This window comes from Hemicordylus capensis, chromosome 3 (genome assembly GCF_027244095.1).
Source record: "Hemicordylus capensis ecotype Gifberg chromosome 3, rHemCap1.1.pri, whole genome shotgun sequence".
Lineage (NCBI taxonomy): Eukaryota > Metazoa > Chordata > Lepidosauria > Squamata > Cordylidae > Hemicordylus > Hemicordylus capensis.
Genome location: NC_069659.1, coordinates 303,712,537 through 303,738,127, shown reverse-complemented (window position 1 = coordinate 303,738,127; position 25,591 = coordinate 303,712,537). Strand labels below are relative to the sequence as shown.

At 40.6% G+C, this 25,591-nt stretch overlaps 1 protein-coding gene across 2 annotated transcripts in view; it reads right to left on the bottom strand.

Moving 5' to 3' along the window:
* Positions 1 to 25,591, bottom strand: part of CLSTN2 (calsyntenin 2) — a 650,159-nt gene that overhangs the window by 335,193 nt on the left and 289,375 nt on the right. The window contains exon 1 of one of the 2 annotated variants that reach the window (XM_053308475.1): positions 11,733 to 11,806. The exons of the other annotated variant lie outside the window; for it this stretch is intronic. The gene's annotated coding sequence lies outside the window, so the exon portion shown is untranslated. Of the gene's footprint in view, positions 1 to 11,732; positions 11,807 to 25,591 lie in introns of those variants that run through there. 2 annotated transcript variants of the gene reach the window in all.

Here is a 25,591-nt window from a genome sequence, read left to right as displayed (position 1 = left end):
ACAAATAAAGGGCAATTTATTGCAGTGCCTTCTTCAGTTTTGAGAATAAAATCTATCATGAACAAAAAATCATAGGCAGCTCTGAAAGCATTCAGCAGTCTTACCAGGCACTATAACTGGGTTAACAAGATAACTCTTGCCAATGTGGTGTGTCCAGGTATTCTTAGCAAAGCTTGTAGTAAGGGCTGTTACATGAGTATATATGTTTCCTTCCATAATCAATGGAATAGAATGGTAAGGACAACTTGACAAAAAAGATTGACAGCTCAAGGTCATATGCTCTTTATCTGGCAGAAAATGTGGATGACATGATTTCAACCCTGCTGCTATTGTAAAAGGACGATGTTTAGCAAAAGCGAAGAACAGTGTGAGACAGGGAAAAAACCCATAGCACTTTCTAGTTGTCAGCTTTTTCAGTAAGAAAATAAAGGGTTGCATAACATCCACAAGAAAATAGGGGTCAGGCTCTAGTCCTAAACAGGGTAAAGAAAAGTCATATTTCTAAAGCTGAAATAGTTATTACAGCTGATACAGAACAGAACAGAATTTAAATGTGGGATGGAATATGAAACATTTCAATTTTCTGTTGGAACAGCATTAAATAATGGATTCAGGAAATTGCTTTACAGCAAACTTCCCACAACAGCAACATAATTACTTTCTTTTGTCTCTTATATTTCACTTTTAACATTTTTCTGGCATTCATAATCTTCTTATTTGATTTCTCTCATTCTAATTTTCAGTGTCTCTGACATAGCAAAGTATTTCATTTAAGCATGCACTCAAAAAAACCAACACATACTTGAAAGTATGACTGGCTGAAGCCCTATAATATGAACATGAATATGAATATGAATATGAATACAACAAATATCTATACATCACTTTTCAACATTTTTCAAAGTTCACTTTGAAAACATCACTTTTCAAAGTTCCTAAAGCAGTTCACATAGATATAAATAAATGGATGGATGGATGGATGGATGGATAAAATGGCTCCCTGTCCCCAAAGGGCTCACAATCGTAAAAAAAAGAAAGAAACATAAGACAAACACCAGCAACAGCCGCTGGAGGGATGCTGTGCTGGGTGTTTTGCTTTGTAAAATGTTCCTTTGTAAAATGCATTTATTTATTCTGTTCCTCTGAAGAATTTTACCATTTAATATTTTTAAATGCTTCATATTTCATTACTCCTTCATTTTCAATTTCACCATTTACTATGCTTCTTGTAGTCTTCTTCATTTTTCTTGCCACCCCCTACCGATTTCTCTCTTCATTCAATTTCTGCTGAAGTTTAAAGTGATTCTTATAATGATTTCTGCAGAAACTTCCTTGCATTCTGTCTTTTTGCCCTGTGTTCTATCTACCCCCAGCTTCGATGATAGCCTCTTTTATTTCCATATTTTATATAAATAAGCATTTTAGTCCATTCTAGGTTCACCATTGCTTCTGTTTTTGCCAGCACTAGAGACTAATATCCTTTTCAGAACCCAGAATCAGAAGATCAGAGGGGAAGAGCTGTGGCAGTTGGTGGCATGCTAGGTGAAGTAAGGGGAGAGAGGGAAGAATCAGCAGGTGTGTGGATGGGCTGAAGGAAGGAAGATCAGGTGGTTGAGCGGTAGAATGGCTCTGCGGGGTGGGGGGCAGATGGGTGCACAGTATGTAAAATATGAAGTTCAGGGAAGAAAAATCAGGGCTTAGCGAGGCTGCTTGGAGAGCTACCTCAGGTGCAGGATGGGATTGGGTGTACCTTTTAACATACTACTACTACTGCTATAAATACTAATTATATAGCACTTTTAAACAAAAGTGGTTTGAGCCCAAATGGCTCAAAAAGAAACACAAGGTAGAACCAGCAAGAGCCACTGTATTGATGCTGTGCTTGGGCTGAATTAGGCCAGTTACTCTGCCCCTCCTTAATATAAAGAAAACCACCACATTCGAAAGGTGGCTTTTTGCTCAATTAGCACGGGTCTGCTAATCAACATATCAATGTACTAAATAAAGTAACCTCTTTATCAACAGTGATATAATGCATCTTGTTCTTCAAGATTGGAGCTAAATTTATGAAGGAACAGTTACAACATCACTTTCCTTTTAAAATTACTATTGAATACTAGAATATCAGCTTTATCTCTATACAGATTGTGATTGCTTGACTGAAAAAGGAATCTAAGAAACAACAGCAGGTTCTTGTGGACTGGCCACTAAATGAAGACTAAATAGATCTGGTCAGCATTACAGGTCACAAATAGTGCAGATACACAGCATTAACATTTAGTAAGATTCCATTTTCTAGATAAAATATATCTTAATTATTCAATTCAGTTCTATCAGTTCTCTTATTTTAGAACCAAAGCTTGAAGACCCCGATGGAGGGCCTTCAAATAAGAGGCCTGAATTAGGGCCTCATCCTCTCAGCCTACAACAGAGTGCATGACGGGTGCATCACCACGGTTCTTTATATCTCTGTGCAGGGGCAGAAATCCCTGTACCCAAATCAGAAGCATCAGCAGGTGTCCTTGCCCAGATATTAACAGGAGGGATAGTTGGAAGTGAGAGGCCCCTAAGCACCAAGTCAATTGTCCCGGTGATAGAAGTGTTGCCAAAGAACACAAATAAAATCTTTCTTTATTTTGAACTTCAACCTCTCTGTCAGTTCATTTCCCAGGGATCAGAACTTGCACAAAAATTATTCTGATGTGGGACTGTTCCACCACAGCTCACCAATTCCTCACACAAAGGCCAAACACATTTAGGGGTGTTAGCCACTCACCCCGGAGCAGTTCCTTTAACAGAAGCGAAGAAGAGGGGCCAATAGCAATAGTCCATTGCCCTGGCCAACATTCTACCATTCTTTATTCTGTGGACATGCAATTCCACTCACCTAGTGCCTATGCCTACCCTGATAACTAAGCTAGCTCTCTACACTATAAATAGCAGGCAGGTGACATTTCTCTTCTATCACTTCAGTTGTTAGGACTCAATAGCAGTAATTCCTGAGAGGACAACATGACTCCTACAGAGAGCCAGGAGAAAGTGGCAACACAAGTTGAACCAAAAGAGGAAGAGTGCCATCATTAAGAGGACATCTGAGGCATGGCTTTATTTTATTTCCCTTTAAGGCCCTGAATCAGTCATCAATTCTTAGTGGATAAAATATCTCATATTTGGGCTGACTTAGACTCAGACTCCACAATTATTGCAGTCTAATGTGGAGGTGTCAAGCAACTCCTCTTATGTAGTTAGGCTGGATGAGGTTCAGTATGTGATGCCTGATGATGTGGATAATCATCAGCTTGGAATGGTTCAGCCTATCACCTGTTCTTCCTTGTCCAACATGGCTCATACTATCTGGTAGGGAGGTTGTTGTAGAAGGCCTGGTAAATATTATAAATGCTTCTCTGAGGCAGGATAGGACACCTTCTTGTCTTAAGGAGACAATCATTAGATCTCTTCGGAAGAACCCTGGATTGTATCCCTCAGAGTTAAGCAATGATAGGCCTTTCTCCAACCTTCCATGGCTGGGCAAGGTAATTGAGAGGGTGGTGGCCTCAGCTCCAGGCAGTCTTGAAGGAAACTGATTATGTAGGCACATTTCAAATTGGCTTTATGGTGGGCTATGGGGTGGAGACTGTCTTGGTCGGCCTGATGGATGATCTGCAATGGGGAATTGATGGAGGGAGTGTAACTCTGTTGGTCCTTTTGAATCCTTGGTGGCTTTTGATACTATTGACCAAAGCATCCTTCTGGAGCATCTGACAGGGTTGTGAGTGGGAGGCACTGCTTTGCAGTGATTCCACTCCTACCTGTCAGGAAGGTTCCAGATGGTGTCACTTGGAGACTGTTGTTCTTCAAAACATGAACTTGTATATGGCATCCCACAAGGCTCCATACTGTCTCCAATGTTCTTTAACATCTACATGAAACCGTTGGAATAGATCATCAGGAGATTTGGTTCAGGGCATTCTCAGTATGTTGATGACACCCAGATCTATTTCTACATGTCAGCTTCAGCAGGAGAAAGCATAACTTCCTTAAATGTCTGCCTGGAGGCAGTGATGGGCTGGATGCAGGATAACAAACTCCTTTTTAAGCACCAGCAGTCTGGTTCCATCTTGGTTCAAGTGCAGCCCATCTATTTGTACAGGCCTTGCTTTCCCCAAAATGTATCTCAGTGCCTAACAAATCTAAACCCCTCCTCCTGGCACCAACATCTCATTCAATGCGTGGATGAGACGTTGGTGCTGGGAGGAGAGGTTTAGATTTGTTAGGTACTGGGATACATTTTGGGGAAAGCAAGGCCTATACAAATGCAGGTACAGTGAGACAGGCAGACCTGAGGGGTTTCAATGCGTGGATGAGATGTTGGTGCCGGGAGGAGCGGTTTAGATTTGTTAGGCACTAGGATACATTTTGGGGAAAGCAAGGCCTGTACAAAAGGGATGGGCTGCACTTGAACCAAGATGGAACCAGACTGCTGGAGCTTAAAATCAAAAAGGTTGCAGAGCAGCTTTTAAAATGATGCCTGGGGAACAGCCGATGGGAGCTGGGCATTATCCCATGTGGCAAAAGCCAACTTTTAAAGTGTGAGGGTGCAAAGAATTCAGATAAAACAGAAGGGGAAAGAGCAGAGCCACATAAAGAGCAGACGGGAGCCGGTGCCAGCAGGTCAAAGAGTCAAAAGAATAGCATACATCAGGTGAGAGATTCAGCATATATGCCAATGCCAGAAGACTCTGAGCCAAGATGGGTGAGCTGGAGTGCTTATATAGTGGGCATAACAGAAACATGGTGGAACAGTGAGAACCACTGCGATACTGTTATCCCTGGATATAAACTCTATAGAAAGGACAGGGAGGGACGCCTTGGAGGAGGGGTAGCACTGTATGTTAAAGAAGAGATGGAATCTAAAAAGCTAGAAAACCTAGGTGGACTGGATTCCTCCACAGAAACCCTGTGGGTGACAATACAAGGCCTGAAAGGGAACGTGATACTGGGGACTTGCTATCGCCCTCCAGATCAAAATGCCGACAGTGATGGGGAGTTGCAGCAGGAAATCAGGGAGGCATCAAGGAGAGGCAGGGCTGTAATTATGGGTGACTTCAATTACCCACACATAGACTGGGTAAATTCACAGTCAGGTCAGGACAAAGAGGTCAAATTTGCAGCAAAATCACTGCAACACATCCCCATGAAGCTTCACCCACACTTTGTATTCCCGGCAATTTCAATCTTATTCTAATTATTTATAGGATTTGGAATGTAAACACAGGTAGGAAAGAACTATCTGCACATTTGAATTCTTACGGAATATAGCTATAACAGAGCAATTGTGTTATACAAAAACTGCTCATTTCAATGTTTTGAACTGACCTTTTCATCATGAAGGGCTGTTTTATACTTTTTAAAAAGATCTGAGCTTAATTTTAATATACAATTTTGTATTAATGAATCAATTGTGTGCTGCCTTATTTTCAACTTTAAATGATTTTTACATTGGGAAAATAGTATAACTTCCCAGTTTGTCAATTCATGCTAACCATTTTTAGAAAAATGACCCTAAGGAAGTTTGACAGAGTAATAACAAGCACACACATATTTATATTTCCCATTAAGAAAGTATTTTCCACAAACCATGCAGCTGCCTTAATTTTCACTCTGATTATTTACAGTGTCTGTGAAGTGAATACTAAGGCATTAAAATCAATAGTAATGATGAAGCTGCCCTAGATAAATTATATTTCTTACTCTGTCACTTGCTATCACCATTCCAATTTATTAAGTTGAGGAGTGCATTATTAGAAAAAACAGTATGTTGCAAACAAAATAATTAAAATAAAATTAGTCAACAGTGTAATGCAATTATATATTCCATTAACACTTGTTTGTTAAAAGAATGTTAATTACAAAGGAAATAAACAGAGCACACTCTTTCTCCGTTAACCTTCTCATTTTTCAAGGTGAGCCATTTCTTTTAAACTGCCTATCTTTCAAGGTGAGCCATTTATAAAACACTTTTTATCCTTACTACAGGGGTGATAATGACAACGCTTTGTCAGCCTTTCCAATAAAATTTAGATGTCATTTTTGCATGTATTTACCACTCCAATTGCCTTCACCATTCCACAGGTTTCTCTAGTGATGAATACAAATGGTAAATCAAGTAAACTTAATAAATGTATTTAATGCTTTAAATACATTTATTTTTACACACTACATCTAATTATTGCAGGATGGATATGTGAATCATTGCAAGTTTGGTGGTGAGATCTGTACAGTATTCCTGAAGCAGTTGGCTACAGTTGCAGTTCTTCTGCTCTTGCCTTCCTACAGCAAGGTCTATTGTGCAGTTCTTGTTAAATGCATACCAGGAAGGTGCTTCATGTGTGCATTTAGCTACTCCCTCTCTCCATGCTTGGTACCCCTTAAAACATGTGGTAAATGTAAGATACATGTGGTTAATTCATGGTGCCCATTAGCCTCTCTTCATGGAGTTCAGTGCAGAGAGAAAAGATGCAGGTACCACATGTTAAATACACATGACTAGCACCAGGAGCTAGACAAATATGCCACAAAGTATTAATGAATGTGAGGTGGGAGATTCCAAAAATATCCTGTTGAACTTCCAATTAATCTTAAAAGGTTCTCTGAATAATTATCATGCTGTGGCTTAATTTGCAAACGAAAAGTTAATCTGCACCATTTTGCAAATTAATTACCATCAATTACCAGTTTAGCACCAACAATTAGTGTCTCTCAGGAGGGGAGGTAGAGTCATAAGAACATAAGAACAGCCCTGCTGGATCAGGCCCAAGGCCCATCTAGTCCAGCATCCTGTTTCACACAGTGGCCAACCAGATGCCACTGGAAGCCAGAGGCAGGAGTTGAGGGCATGCCCTCTCTCCTGCTGTTACTCCCCCGCAACTGTTACTCAGAGGCATCCTGTCTATTATGCTGGAGGTGGCCTAAAGCCCTCCAACTAGTAGCAATCGATAGACCTCTCCTCCATGAAGTTATCCAAACCCTTCTTAAAGCCATCCAGGTTGTTGGCTGTCACCACATCTTGTGGCAGAGAATTCCACAAGTTGATTATGTGTTGTGTGAAAAAGTACTTCCGTTTGTTGGTCCTAGATTTCCTGGCAATCAATTTCATGGGATGACCCCTGGTTCTAGTGTTATGGGAGAGGGAGAAGAATTTATCTCTATCCATTTTCTCTACACCATACATGATTTCATAGACCTCTATCATGTCTCCCCGCAGTAATCTTTTTTCTAAACTAAATAGCCCCAGGTGTTGTAGTCTTGCCTCATAAGAAAGGTGCTCTAGGCCCCTAATCATCTTGGTTGCCCTCTTCTGCACCTTTTCCAGTTCTACAATGTCCTTTTTTAGATGTGGTGACCAGAATTGTATGCAATACTCCAAGTGTGGTCACACCATAGTTTGTATAAGGGCATTATAATATTAGCCATTTTATTTTCAATCCCCTTCCTAATGATCCCTAGCATGGAATTGGCCTTTTTCACAGCTGCCGCACATTGAGTCGACACTTTCAACAAGCTGTCCACCACGACCCCAAGATCCCTCTTCTGGTCAGTCACTGACAGCTAAGATCCCATCAGTGTATACTTGAAGTTAGGGGGTTTTGTCCCAATGTACATCACCTTACACTTGCTAACATTGAACCGCATTTGCCATTTTTTCGCCCACTCATCCAGTTTGGAGAGATCATTTTGGAACTCCTCACAATCTGTTTTGGATTTCACTACCCAAATGAGTTTGGTATCATCTGCAAATTTGGCCACCTCACTGCTTACCCCTGCTTCTAGATCATTTATGAATAAATTAAAAAGCACTGGTCCCAGTACATATCCTTGGGGGACCCCACTTCTTACTTCCCTCCATTGTGAACACTCTCCATTTATACCTACCCTCTGTTTCCTGTCTTTCAACCAGTTAGCAATCCACACATGTACTTGTCACCTTATCCCATGACTGCTAAGTTTCCTCAAGAGTCTTTGATAAGGAACTTGGTCAAAAGCTTTTCGGAAGTCCAGGTATACTATGTCAACTGGATCACCTTGATCCACACACTTGTTGACACTCTCAAAGAACTCCAAAAGGTTTGTGAGGCAAGATTTACCTTTGCAGAAGCCATGCTGGTTCACTCCCAGCAGAGCCTGTGCTTTACAATTTTATCCTAGAGGTTGCTTTCCATCAATTTGTCTGGAATGGACATTAAGCTAACCGGCCTGTAATTTCCCGGATTGCCCCTGGATCCTTTTTTTAAAATCGGTGTTACATTTGCTACTTTCCAGTCCTGTGGTACAGTGCCAGATTGCAGGGATAAGTTATATATTTTAGAAAGGAAGTCATCAATTTCACATTTGAGTTCTTTGAGGATTCTTGGATGGATGCCATCTGGCCCTGGCTATTTTCTAGTTTTCAGTTTTTCCAGACAGTTTACAACATCATCTCTTGTCTCTTCTATCTGACTCAGTTCTTTAGCCGCCATCCCTGGAAAGCCTGGTTCAGGAACAGGTATATGCTCAGTATCCTCTGCCGTGAAGACGGATGCAAAGAACTCATTTAGCTTCTCTGCAACCTCCATATCCTCCTTAATAATCCTTTTCACTCCCTCATTGTCTAAGGGTCCAACCGCCTCCCTGGCAGGTTTCCTGCTTCTGATGTATTTCAAAATGTTTTTGTTATTCCCCTTGATACTTTTGGCCAAATGTTCCTCAGACTCTCTTTTTGCCCCTCTTGTCACCTTGCATTTCTTTTGCCAGAGTTATACCTTCTGTGAAAAAGACAGTTTGTTTTAAGTTATGGAAGTAAGAATATATATATTTTTATTAATCAGTTTGATTTTTTAGTAATCTGAGCATGGGATTGGCACAAGGTCACCTAGTTATCGTAGTGGCTGAGGTGGAGAATTGGACATGAGTTCTTTCCCCACTGCTCTGAAGATGGTAGTGTGGTGATGCTCAGATTTATACAAACAGATTGGTACCTTTTGCATCTAAAATTCTATTATTTCCCTGAGGGACCGCAGCTGTGGCTGGACTCCAATGCCCATCATCGTATTCTCCATCACAGCAGGGCATGATGAGTGCCACAGCTGGGGCTCTAAGCCAAAGAACCTGTCTTCTGGAATTTAAATTCTGCCCTTTCTCCCAGCAACTCACTGGAGTATCAACACACATACACACACAGACACACACACACACACACACACACACACACACACACACCTGGTGTGGAGATGTTGTTGTACCATGCACTATCCCCAGGTTATTTAATATCTGTGGAGTTTTCAAAACCCAAGTTCATAGTTAAACAACATGTATTAGAATGGAGAATCAGATAGAGCTTATTCACATGCCCAGAGGTGTTTTCTTGGGAAATCAAGGTGTCATTAATAAACCAGCTAGATATCTTGGTATATTAACTATTCCCAAGAATCGCAAAGCTCTAACACTAGCTCATCTCAATATACTTCAAATGGCAGTCCTAGAAGGGAGATACAAGAAAAGACCTTATGCTGAGAGATTTCACCCCCGTAACACTGGGAGTACAGAAATAACATCACATGTACTGCTATAATGTAATTTTTATAGGGACATCCATTATTACTATTTGATACCCCTCATAAAATAATTTCTGGGGCATTCAGATAATTTTTTATCTAAATGTGCTTTTAGCTGAAATTTCTTTAAATGTTGCTGAGTATTGCTCAATACAGTGTTATCTCACAATTTTTTTTGATGTCCACTCAGTTAATTTTAGATCTCTCTCAGTTTGAATCAGGAAGGCCCCATTCTGAATGCACATGCACCCACACTGCCTTGATACCGCCGCCAAGAAAGAAACTCATTCCACACACACTGGCTCAATAGCTGGGAAAGTTCTTTGGAAGCTCTTAGCTTCATCAGTTTAATGCATAGTTTGAGTGGTGCTGTTATTATTAGCTAAACCTTTAACTGTATTATGGATTTAAAGTGATTTTCCCCCTTTTGTTTTTCTTTATTGGGATTTTGTATCATTTTGTTTTAGGTTTGATTTTATGTTTTCTGATCAATGATCGAAATAAATGATTCATTCATTCAACCAACACACACACACACACACACACACACACACACACACACACACACACTTACTTTCAAGGATGTTTAAAGCAAACCACAGCAAAGCCTCACTTCCAGCCCTCCACCTCACCTTGAGCTTTCCACCTTGCCTCACCTCCAGCCTCCCAACTTGGAGGCTAGAGGCAAGGCTGGTGGTGAGGTGCAAGGCAAGATGGGAGGGTGGAGGTGAGGGAAGGTGGGAGGATTGAGGCAAGGCTGCAAGTGAGACAGGAGTGGAGTCCAGCCACAGATGGGGACCCACACAGGGAAATATTTATTTATTTATTTATTACATGTATATCCCACACTTCCTCTGAGGAGCTTAGAGGAAGCTCAGAGTTAGGAGCTCAGAGTACAAGGTTATTTTTATCCTCACAACAACCCTGTGAAGTAGGTTAGGCTGAGAGATACATGACTGGCCCAGAGTTACCCAGTGAGTTTCATGGTTGAATGGGGATTTGAACATGGGTCTTCCCAGTCCTAGTCCAACACTCTAACCACTATACCATGCTGGCTCTCTAGAGTGAGCCTAAACTCTAAAATACTAAAATAATAGTATTTTAGAGTAATCAGTACCAATCTGTTTGTAATTTTAAAAAATTCTTTCTTCCTTAAAACAAACTGTCTTTTTCAGAGAAGACATGACTCTGCATAACCTGGTGAGAGACACTAATTGCTGGTACTAAGCTGGTAACTGCTGGTAATATTCAGCTCCAATTCATATGTAAAAGAAGACAGATTTAATCTATCACAGAACTAACTTTGTGCCTTGAAATAATAAGATTTTATGAATTCTAATGTTGGCTAGAATATCTGTGGTTGAAAATTTACTGATGCGTTTTTATTCTTTTAACAGTTCTTCCTTGCTTCAGGATATATATATATATATATATATATAGAGAGAGAGAGAGAGAGAGAGAGAGAGAGAGAGAGAGAGAGAGAGAGAGAGAATTGTAGAATATTATTTTCCAAGTCTACCAGGAATGCTTTCCCATAGTAGTTAGGTGGAGACCATGAATCACCAAGACTGAACTACTGGTTCTAGGTGCCTCTGATTTTCTACTGAGATTCTACTTAAAACAAAAAACAGTTCTTAGAGTCTTCAGAAATCTACAATCTTGTTAGAAACAATCATTATTTCTTAAAATGGTTCTAAGGGGGCAGTGCTATCCTGTTTCTGGCTTTCTTTGCAGGAAAGATCACCGGACATTTAAGGCGTAGTATTTGGTTTATTTCGCCACTTAATGGCACAGCAGGGAAATGACTTGACTAGCAAGCCAAAGGTTGCCGATTTGAATCCTCACTGGTATGTTTCCCAGATGATGGGATACACCTATATCAGACAGCAGCGATAAAGGAAGATGCTGAAAGGCATAATCTCATACTGCGCGGGAGATGACAATGGTAAACCCCTCCTGTATTCTACCAAAGACAACTACAGGTTTTTGTGGTCACCAGGAGTCAACACCGACTTGACGGCACAATTTACACTATTTGGTTTATTTACAAATATGCAAGTTGACCATTGGGTACAGGCAAACAATACTGCATACTCCTACAAGTCAACAACATATCACATCCAATTGCCAGAAAGAGCCTACCTTCAACTCTCCACACTCTTCTTCAGCTTCTTAAATCCAGAAAAACTGCAATTCATCTTCGGTTACAAGCAAACTCCTTCCATCAGCTGTGGATGGGAATTAGGATGTGTCACCTTACAAGCTCTGATGTTCCAGAGATCTCTCTCAGTCCTTCAGGGACATCTCCTGGCCTCCTGGCCTACAAGGCAGTAATTTGCCTGGCCGGCCGTCCTGACACCAATACTGTAGCTATATTTAAATTTCTGACAAGGGGACAATGCAATGGAACACAGGATAGCCCACAGCTTTCCTTAACATTCAATGATTTGAACTTAAAACGATTTTAAGTACTTCACATAGTGAGGGATATGTCAGTTGGCTTTCTATAGTCTTGCATGCCCATCAGTTCCAAATATGTCAGACTTGACAGAGAGGAAACAGACAGGATGTTGTCAAAAGTGTAGGACTCTCATAATGACTGAGAGCTGAGAATGATAGAATAACAGGAACCCTACTTTAAAAAGATCTGCTATAAAGCATAACAATGAGGGTCAAATGTCCATTCCCCATGATCATTGGTGCAAAACATGCCATGAGTATGCTCTGTTGCAGAGGGCAAGAAAATTTAAAACAATACACTGACTGCATAGAGTTCTGACCAGAGGAACTTTTCATTATTTCTCCAAAGGACTACAGTCACATATAAATTAATCCATGACTGCAGTTTATTCCCTGGTATGCATATGTCAGTTGACCTTGCAAGCTTATCCCTGCATAGCACGGATGTGGTTAAAGTGGCAACACGGAGTCAGACTCAAATAGTAGACAACATACTGCTCCCCCTGCCCCGGTAAGTCCAATGCTCTGGCAGAAATCGCCCAGCAATTGAGAAAATGAGGACCAGCTAATGAAAGACATGGTCTAGAGGCCATTGACAATAAAGAAGTATGCTTCCAAGTACGATAAAATGTTCTCTGACATCTAGCAAGCAAGTTCAACTTGTTCTATCTACAGTGAATAGCAATGAACCGACTGACTATCAGTACAGAAATAAAAGGGAGGGAGCAGAGTACTTTACTAGAACTCTGAACTGTCATAAATTTATTGGAATATATCTAGACCTGGCTGTTAAATAATCATTTTAGCTCTATGCTGCAACCCATTTTTCTGAATATAGGAAGCAGGCTTGAGTACAGAATTTACAAGCTCACCACTTCATTCAGGTTCAATCACGAGTCACATTCAATTCTCCTGTTTATTCCTAGGTATATCTTCAAAACAGGGAGTATTTCATCTACAGAATTCATGTATACATTCAGAAAATATACAAAAGCATTTTCATGTACCTTCTTTAATGCCTTGTAATTAATATAGTTTTAAATTTCTATCAACAATAAACATGAGTCCTTTGTCAAAGCTGCTTATTTCTGGTGAAAGATGTATCTGTGCCAGAAATACTTAGTAGCAGCCAGTCCCAGCAGAAAGGTGAAATAAAACATTAGCAAAGTCTCTAATTTATGGTCAATTTAATTAACATAAATGTTCTGCTTGGATCATTTGGCACAGTAATGCTTTGCAATAAAGCTGCCAGTGACAAATTCTTCTTTATTGTTTATGTTATTGCTTTTCTTTTTCCCCCCAACCCAGGACAGTAATCGTCTCTCAAGTTAAGTACTTCCTGAAGAAAATTACATTTTGAATGTAATGCAATTTGCTTAATTCAGATTTTTCTAGTCTAATTCCTTATTTTCCCCCAATGCCATACTCTTGTTTCCAAGAAGCAAAGGAAAAGGAAAAATATTCAGTCATAGTCCCTTTGTAATCTCACTAGTTCTGACATACAGGCATTTCTACTAATTAAGTTAACACTTCTAAATACAGCCAGCCAATTATACTTGCACACTATTTTGAAATATTTGTACCACTGTGGGGGGCGGGGGGGAGAAATCAAGAGTCACCCTCCTGTCCATTCAGGCCCTCTCAATTACTTTTTCATTACATCCTTCTCACAATATTTGTTGAAGAAAAAGCCTCTGTTTATCTTCACTGTTTTAAAGGTCCAGCATTGTTTTATTATGCAGAAGGTAACTTTAAAAGGCTTCCATAAATTAACAATCCACTATTAAGTTGTCCTGACATAAATCATATTGGGAGACAGATTATTATTCCCAAATGTCCCAATGTCCTGCAGTGCTGAGATGACTGATATTATCTTGGCTCCAGGTTGCATTTTTTTTTTTAATTGAGACACAAGTGACAAACCAGAGAATGCCAACTGCCATCTTATCTTGTTTGGCCTTGAATGATCCTGGAAGGTGAAACAAACAACCTGTGACATGCTGAATATTATTTATTTTTGCATATGTCCAGCCTGAATGACTTTCATTTTTTAATTCAAATGTAACTTGATTTTGCCAATGACCATCTCCATTAATTCTGTAAAGGGTTTAAGGCACTAAGCAAATTTCACTCTTGTTTATAAGGTTAATGGTCTTTCACAACTTTGCTAAGCCTAAATGACCTTTGTACAAAGAAGCCATTTAGTTCCACTATAGCCAGAAGCCTCAGTCGGGCTAGTTTCAGTGGAGTTTACTTCTATGTAATCCTTAGATTAGAGTCAAGCACTTTTATTAAGACGTGCTGGTAAGCAGACTCTTTTCTTTCCATTTGCTTCTCGGAGATATTGCAGTAAAAATTATTATTTTTAGGCAAATGTGCTATTCAGTTCCCCATATTTCCTTCCAGGCATTCCTTCTTAGCTAGTATTTTAACTTCAATATATCTGCTGGTTAAGATGCAAAACGGGTAGCATAACAACAGCTGGAATATTCCCTCTGCATGTTAAGAAGCATCTTGCTGCACTCATTTGAAACTGGTGTCCAACTTGGGACCTTTATAATGGGTTGGATGGTTGACTAGTCAAGTCTGTGTTATTGCTACTTAGCTCTCAATATGGCTCTCGATTATCTTAACTTTGTAAAATGATGTTTTCCTCTTATTCATGCTTAGAAATGTTCTTAACTTGCTTGTTTTTGTTATATCTTGCATTTTGAGAAACAGGTTTCCACATATTCTAAATACTGCAATCCTTTCCCTTTTACACAATTTGCATAGGATTCCAATAAAGGTTCTGAAGTGATGATTGCTCAACTGAAATTGCTGCACATATTTTCCAACTCTCACTGGCTTCTGTGAGGTTCCAGGGAACTATTTAAGTCTGGTATAAAATTATGTTCATTCCCCTATTTTTCTAGATATTTCCAACTTAAACCAAAAAAATTTATCATCTGACATATTGAGATAGCATCTAATGTTGAGAAGATACTTTGTGATTGTAAGGCAGCAAGAGCTCTTATTACTAGACATGTACAAGAATATTTTCCAACCATAGTCTTTTCCCCTATTTGCTTTGCTGGAAGTGGAGGAGAATGCTTACAATAATTTATTTACTATTCACCATTTCTCACTTCTTGAATTTTGCACACAGGAATAATTTGCATATCTCTTTGGATCTCTTGGCGGCTATCAATACTATCAACCATAGTGTCCTTCTGAAATGTCTGAGGGGGTTGGGGGTGGGAGGCACAGCTTTACAGTGGCTCCGCTCCTACATCTCAGGCAGATTCCAGATGGTGTCCCTTGGAAATTGTTGTTATACAAAATCTGTACTTTAATATGGTGTCCTTGGGCCTCCATATTGTTTCCAATGTTGTTTAACCTCTACATGAAACCGCTGGGAGAGATCATCAGGAGATTTAGTGCAGGGTGTTATCAGTATGCTTATGACACCCAAATCTATTTTTCCATGTCAACATCATTGGGAGAAGGCATAACCTCCCTAAATGCCTGCTTGGAGATGGTAAAGGGCTGGATGAGGGATAAAAAACTGAGGCTGAATTCAGATAAGATGGAAGTACTTATTGTGTCGGGTAGGAACTCAGAAGATGATTTTGATCTGCCTGTTCTGGATGGGCTCAAACTACCCCAGAAGGAACAGATTTGTGGACTGGGGGTGCTTCTGGATCCAAATCTCTCTCTCTGATATACCAGGCTGAGGCGGTGGCCAGAGGTGCTTTTTATCAGCTTCAGCTGATATGCCAGCTGCATCCGTTTCTTGAGATAAACAACTTCAGAACAGTAATACATATGCTGGTAACTTCAATGTGCTCTATGTGAGGCTGCCTTTGTATGCAGTCTGGAAACTGAAGTTGGTACAGAATGCAGCAGCCAGGTTGCTATCTTGGGGATACCATATTACTCCTGTATTGAAAGAATTACAATGGCTGCCAATAAGTTTCTGGGCAAAATACAAGGAGCTGGTTATCACCTATAAAGCCTAAACAGCTTAGGCCCAAGGCCTATTTAGTTCAGCACCATGTTTCACTCAGTGACCCACCAGATACATCTGAGAAGCCCACAGGCAAGAGATGAGGGCATGCTGGGGAGGGGGAGTCATTTCCAGAAAGACAACTGCTGTGCTGAAGAAAAGATTCTCATGAGAACTTTGGAGAAAATTCAAGAATTCAGTCAAAATAATAATCAGAATTTCTCCTTCACAATATCCCCTGAAATGTTTTGGAGATATTGGGCGGGGGGACATCCTCCTCAAGTCTCAGTGGGGCTGAATTGCATTCATCTTAAATAATTACAAATATCTGAGCAAAAATATGTTTTTAATATATTTTTATATGACCTGATATGTGCATCTCCAGGTGGTATACAAATTTTAATATCAAAAAATCACAACACACAATAAAAACAATATAAAACAAATTATTAAAAATCTAATTAAAAGCTTGTGAGAACAGGAGAGTCTTGAGGGTCTTCTTGAAAACAAAAGAAGAAGGAGATGCTCTTATTTCAGTGGGGAGAATGTTCCAAAGTCCTGGAGCAGCCACAGAGAAAGCCCAGTCCTGAGTCGCAACCAGACAAGCTGGTGGCAACCATAACCGAGAACTATTTTCTCAAGAAAATAGTAGAAGGCAGGAGGATTCATGACAAAGGAGGGACTCTCTTAAATAGCCTGGACCCAAGCCGTTAAGGACTTTATAGGTAATAACCAGCACTTTGTATTTCACCTGGAAACATATTGGCATCCAGTGTAGTTCTTTCAAAGCCAGTGTTATATGATTCCTTGGTGTTATCCCGGAGATCAATATTTTAACCATATTTAAACAAAGCAAATATTAGGAAAAGCAATTGTATCACCCCTACATCAAAAGGTATGGGATTTGTTATAGTCTTGGAAAAGAATATTCTACAATTTGACTTTTTAAAAAATATTCTGCACCTGTAGCAGCAAAGAACTGCTAAATGAATAAAACTGCATTAGTAAATTCTCAAACATGGATATTCTCAAAGGCAGCCAACATTTGAATTAGTAAAAACCTATTGCTTCAGGTAACAAAGATGGCTCTCTGAAAGGTTAAAACTGTCCTCTTTTACATATGAATGGAAACTGATTATTACCAGCAATTACTAGCTTAGCACCAGCAATTAGTGTCTCTCAGCAGGGGAGGTAGAGCCATGCCTTCCTGAAAAAGACAGTTTAAGGTATGGAAGGAAACTAAAATGAAAAAAATTAATTCATTTTAAATTTCATTAATCTGGGCATGGGATTGGCACAAGGTCTCCTGGTTAACTTTTTGGGTGAGAAGAAAAATTGGACATGGGTTCTTTCCCCACTGCTCTGAAGTCTGTGGTGTGGCCATGCTCAGATTTATACAAACAGATTGGTACCTTTTGCATCTAAAAGTCTATTATTTCCCTGTGGGTCCCCAACTGTGGCTGGATTCCGACATTCATCACTGTATTGTGTGTGTTAAGTGCCCATGTGCCTTATATGTATGTTGTGTACTAGAATCAAAAAGCAGTTACTCATTTGCATGTGGAGCATGATTGAGACAACCACCCAGAAGCAACAGCATCACAGTGCAGCTGTCTCAGTATTGATTGCACTGTCTTGTTGCCCAGCTGGGACATCTTCCTATAATCTGTCTTTTGCATTGCTTATGCTTATATCTCTATCCCATCTATAATATCCAGTACCTTAGAGAGCTTCTCCCTTTCTCCAATCTTCTTCATAGATGGCAAAAAATATATATCTGAATACAACAGACCCCATCTACAAGTATGCTGAAATCAACTTCCATTGTTATCCAGGTTACACTTCTAAGAACTTTACACTTCTAAGAATGTAAAATCTCTTAGCAAGCTGTGCTGTAGAATAACAAAACAGCATTCTTTACTCAGCTAGGATTAATCTGAGTACTGGGTAGAAGAAAATATCTCTCTGCTTTCTGCTGAGTATAAGTACAAAGGGATAATTGGGAAAAGATCTCTATTACTGCAACAATCTGATCAACAAGAAGAAAAGTGTTGGGTATTATTGCTTGTATTCTTTGATTGGATTACTTGTTTGCCACCTTAATGATTTCTTCTGTGATCGCACAATGAATGAAGACCTCCCTTCTGCTCATTCTGGCTTTCAATATAATACTGTAATATTATTCTAATACTATACTGTGTAACGTTTATTTATTTTATTTTTACATTTATATCCCGCTCTTCCTCCAAGGAGCCCAGAGCGGTGCACTACATACTTGAGTTTCTCGTCACAACAACCCTGTGAAGTAGGTTAGGCTGAGAGAGAAGTGACTGGCCCAGAGTCACCCAGCTAGTCTCATGGCTGAATGGGAATTTGAACGCAGGTCTCCCCGGTCCTAGTCCAGCACTCTAACCACTACACCACACTGGCTATTCTGAGCTAATCTGTGTGCACATCTCTGTATATTTATGTATTTGTAGATTTAAAAAAGAATGGAAGTAGTTCTCAACACCCTTTCAAGTGTTTTGGCTGCCCCAGTTTCCTAGTGATATTGTTCTGCTCAAAAGCCAACTTTGGCTGAATATGAAACTTATTACCAGAATTATCTGCAAATGGGAAAATATTTGCTTCACAATTCTGTTTAATAATCCTGTGTTTGATATCTTCATGCACCTTGCAGTCAGGGGCTACAATCAGATGTACGGGTTTCAAGGACTCGAGTTTCCCGGGGCCACCTCTCACTCCCCTTGTGGGCTCCAAGGAGACACAGGGTGTGTGTACTCCTTCATTCTCAGCAGCCCCGATGGAAGCAAAATGGGCTGGGAGTTGGCAAGCAGTGGTGACAGAGAGTGGATTCATTGTTTGTCATTGAAAATCTCATATGCTACCAGAGAATCTACACTCAGAACACCTCAGAAACAACAAAACCCAGCACCCTATGTGTTAGCATCCCATGGGGGTGGTTGGCACCCTCTGTGCACTACACCGCTCTGGGCCACCCCAGCACCCCCGCCAAGTGCATTTATGGGGCTGCTGAAACCTCCATTCTTCCCTATGGAGAAAAACCTTAAAGACGCGTAAACTTCAAAAATCACTTAAAAATCAGCCCTATGCCAAATTCCTTTCAAATAATTATATAGCTTCTTTGCCCCCCTTGGGCACTACCACCCACCACACTCTGCTCTAGGCCACCCCTTTCCCCCTGACATGAAGCGATACATTTGCTGAAACCTCCATTTTTCTCTATGGAGAAAAACTTTAAAGACATATAAACTTCAAAAATCACTTTAAAAACAGCCCTTTGCCCAATTCCTTTCAAATAATTCTGGTAGCTTCCTTGCCCGCCTTAGGAACTACCAACCACCACACTCCACTCTAGGCCACCCCTTTCCCCCCAATGTGAAGCTATAAATTTGCTGGAATCCTCATTATTCCCTATGAGGAATTCAAAAATAATTTTAAAATTCACCAATAATTGGAGGAGTGTCCGATTGCCTTGGGGTAGGCCCCTGGGTGCCTACCACCCACCCCAATTGTTTGCCCCTAGGTGCTCCACAATAGGAGATCATGGGCTGGTTCAAGTCCCATTATACCCTATGAGAAAAATAATTAAAAATATTTCAAATATTCATACAAAATCATAGGAGTGTCCAATTGCTTCAGGGTTTGGGAGGTTGTTGGCACCCGTGGGTGCTACACAATAGGGAATAATGGGCTGGTTTGAGTCCCATTATACCCTTTGAGGAAAAAATAAGAAAAAAATTCAAAAATTCATTTAAAAAAACCATACGAGTGTCTAATTGCTTTGGGGGTTGGGTGATAGGTACCCATGGGTGCCAGCTACCACCCCACCCACTTTTGTAGGTTCAAACCAGTTCAAACCGGTTTGACTTGAAACCCCCCCCCCCAGTTTGGTTTGAATTCGAACCTGCAGCTCGAACCTGATGGCTGGTTCAGTTCGAATACGAACCATCGAACTGGGTGCCAGCTACCACCCCACCCACTTTTGTAGGTTCAAACCAGTTCAAACTGGTTTGACTCGAACCTCCCCCCCCCAGTTTGGTTTGAATTCGAACCTGCAGCTTGAACCTGATGGCTGGTTCAGTTCGAATTCGAACCATAGAACTGAACCGGTTTGAATTCAAACTGGTTCAAATTTGAACTAGTTTGCACATCCCTATTGAGCATCTGATCCTCCACAGTGGACTGGCCCTCTCATGAGAGGGCTATTCCCTGGATGGCAAGCTGACACCAAGGCAGGAGTATGCTTCGGTGTTCCTGGAATGCTTTGCTGGGGTCTGCCACTGCAAAAGCTCCTTAGTCATAGTGGACCAGATCACAGGATCCTTTGCCCTCCCTCATATACACATTCCCTCCTAGAAAGTCATAATGTTCCCTTCCCAGAATAACACAAAAATAGCACCCCTCAGCATCCTCCTGGTGCCAGTAATTGTGCTTATGTGAGACTGTTTTGCTGTTGGGCTCTTACGAGGGTGGTGGTGCAATTGCTGTCAGGAGAAGAGCTTAAATGACATTTAAAGAGATTTAAATATCATTTTCCTGCCAAAGGCAGGTGCTCCATTCTGAAAAGGCACAATCATGTTCAGCGCACCCCCTTGAAGATTATGGCCAATGGCTGCCACCCTACAGATGTTCTGAAGCCTTGCCCAAGTCTGGTGGCATGAGCACTATGAAGCTTGCTGGGATGCAACCTTGGCGGACAAGGAAGATGGAGTGGCTCCCCTGCCCTGAAACCAGATGTTGCTGGGCTACAGTTGGACAAACGTCTGCAATGTGATTCACGGTTACAAAAATTAATCTCAGGTTCATCTACCCGTGGTCTGCCGTTACGTGCGAATGCGGCCTTTATGTTACTTTCTATTGAACCCAGTTCAGATAGTTTTGTTATTTGAAATGTAAAGCTGTTTTGACTGTAATCCAACATAATTGTTGTTCCAAGGATGGCAAGTTTGATATCCAAGTCAAATAACTGGATTGCTACCTAAGCGGATTAGGTTCCACTTAACTGGATTAGGTGGAATGCTAGCAGGGTGAGGGTGTAGTGTTCAATCTATCCTAGACAGCGTTGTATTTCGACTGTAGGAGAGGGTTTTCACTTTGGGAGTGCATATTTATTTTATTTTATTTAGGAGATTTCTAAACCACTTTTCAAATAAACATTTCCTGAAGAGTTTTACAAAACAAAACAAGAAAACAGTAGATCCAGCTTTGTTGCTAAATGCCCAAGTGATTTTCATGACATGAAGCATCTTCTACCAGATAAGGTTAGTCACTAGTTGCCACTCCTCCTGGACAGAGATAGCCTGGCCTTGGTTCCCATCTTCTGATGACCTGCAGATGAGATTATTGTAATGCATTCTATGCAATACATGGGGCTGCTCTCTTTGAAATTTACTGGGATCAATTGATGGGAATATCTCTTGTTATTGCTTGAATACCTTCACTGGCTGCAAGTCCATTTCCAGCCATAATATACAGTGTTGTTCTTTAAAGCCCTATGTGGCGTGTGTATGTACTACCTAAAGAGCCAGGTGCTCCAAAATGAGAATGTACATTCACCACTATCATCTCTGAGAGCCCCTTTCCCAAGTGCTTCACTGTAATAAAAGGGGTCTACCAGCCTTGCAGAGTGGCTCAAAGAACTTTCAACCAAGAGGAGTCCCTCCTACAAATGGAACCTTAGGGTGGTTTGGGGGGAAACTAGTCCTTGTAGGTACTCCCTATGGAGAAACAGAGAAGTAGAAATACACTGCCCATTTTGTTAATAAGATTGTAGCCTTTTGAATTTTGTCTGCTCTATCTATACACATTTTCCTTTAGTTTAAACTGTAATCCTTTAGAACTAATAAACCCACAACTTATGAGGTTCTAAAAATCCTGCTTTGTTTTATTTTGTGGAGAATTTGTCTGATCTCCCCTATGATGCCTTCCACCTGACCACATCCAGATACTCATATAAACTCATATAGACAGATGCAACTTACTAGACCATGATTCTTTTTGGTGAAACAGGAAGGCTATGCCCTACAAGCAGCTGGGTAGGGCTGCTCATGTACAGCGCCAGGATCAGGCCTGATCCTAGCGCTGCTTTCCCCACAAGTCCAGATTTAAATCCGGGCTTTTAGCTGGGTTAAAGGGAGAAAGTCTGCCCTTTATCCCAAGTAGAAGGTTGTGTGTATGCTTGGATTGCATAGAGAGGAGCACTAAACCACAGACCTTGGGGAACCAGTCCAGTCCTCCAAGGTCCAGGGGAGCCTCCAAATGGCTGCGGCCTGGGGCCTTTGGCAGCTGAGACACCCTGTGCCCGCCCTGTCAAAGCTCAGGGTTTATTTTTGTTTTTGTTTTTTTAAAAAAAGCACGGCTGAGGGGTGACTGCAGGGGGGAGTGGAGCAGTTCTTCTCCCTTCTCCCCTCACCCCCAGTGGTGGTGGGATGTGTGCAGGAAGGAGCTGAGCCCATCTGTTGGGCCAGTGTCTTGAAGCAACAGCGAGGCGTGCCTACACAGGTTAGAGATCGTCGCAAGTCCGTGACATCACAGCCTTTCAATTTACGTGCTAAAATAGCAATGGGCAGTCTACATTGTACCTCTGCCAGGCAATATTATATCTAATATGAATTTCTTTATCTTTTGATAAACAGCGAAATGAAAACAAACAGAGATGAAATTTATTTCACCTTCAGCTGCCTTTTCATATCACTCAAAGAAAAATGAAAATACAGCAGAGATGTTTGTATTTGCTGCAAATCTTACAAAAAATGTCCATCATCAATGTAAGAATTTCCTCTTGTACTACATTGTGTCACCATAGTTCCAGCAAAATTCATTTCAGTTGCTGGTATTTCCACACAGTGATCAGAAAGGCTGCAGCGTCATGAAGCATCATTTGTGCATTTAAAATGAAGTTACATAATAGTTATATTGATTTTGTAATCTTATAAAAGGAAATGTGATTCATTTTATTTTTAATTAAACTTTGCTAAACTCATCTGCTGCCAACATCAGCAGGGCAACAGAGTTCAAAATGGAGCTGACACTCAGTTCTTGTAAACAACCGTTGTCTCTGATATGACCATATTATAGCTCTTTCTCCTACAGAATCGTGCAGCTTAAGGGCACTCTAATTACATAATTAGCATTTGAGCAAAATTATAAAACCAGCTTTTCAACAGGTGATCTTTAGCTCCCCATTGCGTCTGTATTTTGTTAGAATGAAACACAGCAGTAAAATGAAAGGTGTGATAAACTACTGCATGGGGAAAAAATGAAGAATCAATAATATCAGATGTAGGAAACTGTGTAGGTAACACTCTCCTCCCAATTTCTTCACCAAATTCTTATCCATTGAAACTGCAGGGCTAGTTTTCACCATTATTCTGAGAAACTTTTTAGCCCTCTGACAATTAACCTCTTTGCCCAGAAACCTCTTGAAATTGCACTATGCTGCAACTAGTGCTGATCTGAACAGGTCCCAATTCCCTCTTCTCTATATTATTTATTTACTTACTTACACAGTCAGACAGGTGTTATTGACTGGTTTGTTTCATCCAAACATCGAGTCCTTCCCAAGGACCTGGGATGCCAGAATTTGATTCTCAATTGTTATAGATATCATCGCAGAATATAGGCTGTTCCCAGTAAAGCTGCTTTTTGTAATTGGCTGATGGTGATTTCTGTGGCCCCTATGGTGTTGAGGTGCTCTTCAAGGTCTTTTGGAACTGCACCCAGGGCCCCAATTACCACTGGGATTATTTTGGTCTTCTTCTGCCACAGCCTTTCAATTTCAATTTGTAGATCTTTGTATTTGGTGATTTTTTCTATTTCTTTTTCTTCTATTTTGCTATCCCCTGGTATTGCTATGTCGATTATTTTAACTTGTTTTTCTTTATTCTCGAGTACAGTTATATCCGGTGTATTGTGTGGCAGATGATGATGATGATGATGATGATTAAATTTATATCCCGCTCTTCCTCCAAGGAGCCCAGAGCGGTGTACTACATACTTGAGTTTCTCTTTCACAACAACCCTGTGACGTAGGTTAGGCTGAGAGAGAAGTGACTGGCCCAGAGTCACCCAGCTAGTTTCATGGCTGAATGGGGATTTGAACCCGGGTCTCCCCGGTCCTAGTCCAGCACTCTAGGTTTCGCCTAATATCTAAGAGCACCTGCTTCAGCTGGTGTTGTAAAGGTGAGGCCACAGTACTTACAGTAAGTGCTGACCAATGGAGCACTTTCTGCTGTGCTTAAGTGCTGACCACTGAAGCACCATTGACACTATATATGATCCAAAAGATACACTGTATTTTCTCCATGAAATTCTCAGCTCAAGAAAATCAACCAATTTCCGCAGTTGTTGGAGGTGGGGTGGGGGTGGGGAATGAGAAATTATAAATATTCTTTTTGAAGTTTGTACTACAGTTTAAATCATCCAAGCCTGTCTTTTTCACTGTTAATATGAATGACCGCCATTTTGAGGCAACAACAATGAGAGAGGCATTTAATGTTTTCAGAAGTGTAAGCACACAAAGTTATTTAAGAGAATCTTGTAGGAGCCAGCTTAACACTAGTAAGTGGTTGTAGCAGGTGTTTTTTTTCCCTCTTTTCTTTTTAAAAAATATGTCATGTGTGTGTTTTCTGTTTATTCTGTGCCTTTGTAAGTAGCAGCAGTGTAGCAGCAGAAGGAAACATTAGACCTTCTGGCAGCTGGTACTATCCAGCTGTCTTTTTTTCTTTGGCTCCTCCCAGAATGATGCTGTAGTATCATGACATACCATTGTTACAAGAGCATTCTGGGAACAAAAATGGCACCCAGATGGAGCCAGCCACTAGGAAGATACTAATTTTATTTATTTAATAAATCTGTATATCATCCACTACCAAAGTCTCTAGGTGGTTTATAGCATAAAACAAACAAAAAATAAAAAACCAAGAATTTAACAGTTAAAACATATAACTGCTTTAAAAGATTAAAAATATAGATTAAAATATCTATAAAACACCAACTAACCATAAAGCTTGGCTGAAGAGATGTGTCTTTAGTTATTTCCTAAAAACCAACAAGGATGGAGCAGCTCTAATCTCAGCAGGAAGTGCATTCCATAGTCCTGGGGCAACTACAGAGAAGACATACCTTTTAGTCGCCACCAGACAAGCTGGCGGCACCCTCAGGTGAACCTCCCCTGAAGATCTTAATAAGTGGTGGGGTACATAACAAAGAGGGCATTTTATTAAATACCATGGGCCCAAGCCATTAAGGGCTTTATAGGCAATAACCAGCACTTTGTTTTTTGTTCGGAAAACTATTTGTACACAATGTAGAACTTTTAGAATTGGAGTAATATGGTCTCTACAGGACATCCCGGAGACCAATCTGGCAGCAGCATTCTGCACCAATTGCAGTACCAAATCCCCTGATGATCTCGCCCAGTGGTTTCATGTAGATGTTAAAAGGCATTGGAGCCCTGAGGAACACCAGGACCCCTGAGGAACACCATACAAAATGGAGCCCTGAGGAACACCATACAAAAGCTCTCACT